Below are 897 nucleotides of genomic sequence, written 5' to 3'. Positions count from 1 at the left end.
TTGTAGGAGTTGAGAAATATAAATTTTCAAACTAATGCTTCACAAAGAAAGTCTTCGTTAGATATCTATTTGGAAGAGTCAACTCTTGATATGAACTCTAAAATAGATGTCTTGCAATATTGGAGGTCTCAAGCCCATCGCTTTTCTGATTTAGCTTCCATGGCTTGTGATGTGCTTAGTATTCCAATAACTACGGTAGCTTCAGAATCGGCCTTTTCCATTGGTGCACATGTCCTAAATAAATATAGAAATTCTATTTTGGATAAGAATGTGCAAGCTCTTATTTGTGCTCGTAATTGGATACATGGATTTGAAGATGATGGTAATTCACTTTTTAAATTTATTTTGTTAACTTCTATTGGCAATAAATAATGAATGACTTGCATATTGTATTTATTTAGTTTTCTACTAACTAACTTTAAATTGTAGATGCTGAATTTGAGTGTCAAAATGAAAGTGACAAAGAACATTATAAAGATAAAGTGGATTCAATTAATATGATGCCTGGTATTTTATTAGTATTGTCTAATTGTTTCAAACCATGCATTTTTTAATTCAATTCTATGAAAATTCTTTTTCTGCCACTAAGTCACTAACTTTTATTTGATAATTTATTTTTCTTTCTATTGCAGGTGTTGACTAATTTGCAGGTGTTGACTGGTGCGGTATTTACAACCACACTTACTAACCGGCAAGTGCACCGGGTCGTACCAAGTAATACCTTACGTGAGTAAGGGTCGATCCCACGAGGATTGATGGATTAAGCAACAATAGCGTTTGATAGGATTAGTTAGACAAACAAAAAAGAGTGTTTGAGCAATATAAAAGACATTAAATAATATAAAAAATATTGAAGAAAGGGCAAGTAAGAATGTTAGGAATAAAATATTGAGAAGG

This window comes from Arachis ipaensis, chromosome B4 (assembly GCF_059453495.1).
Source record: "Arachis ipaensis isolate K30076 ecotype BB chromosome B4, ASM5945349v1, whole genome shotgun sequence".
Lineage (NCBI taxonomy): Eukaryota > Viridiplantae > Streptophyta > Magnoliopsida > Fabales > Fabaceae > Arachis > Arachis ipaensis.
The sequence above is the reverse complement of the archived record's forward strand: the minus strand, read 5'-3'. Positions refer to the sequence as shown.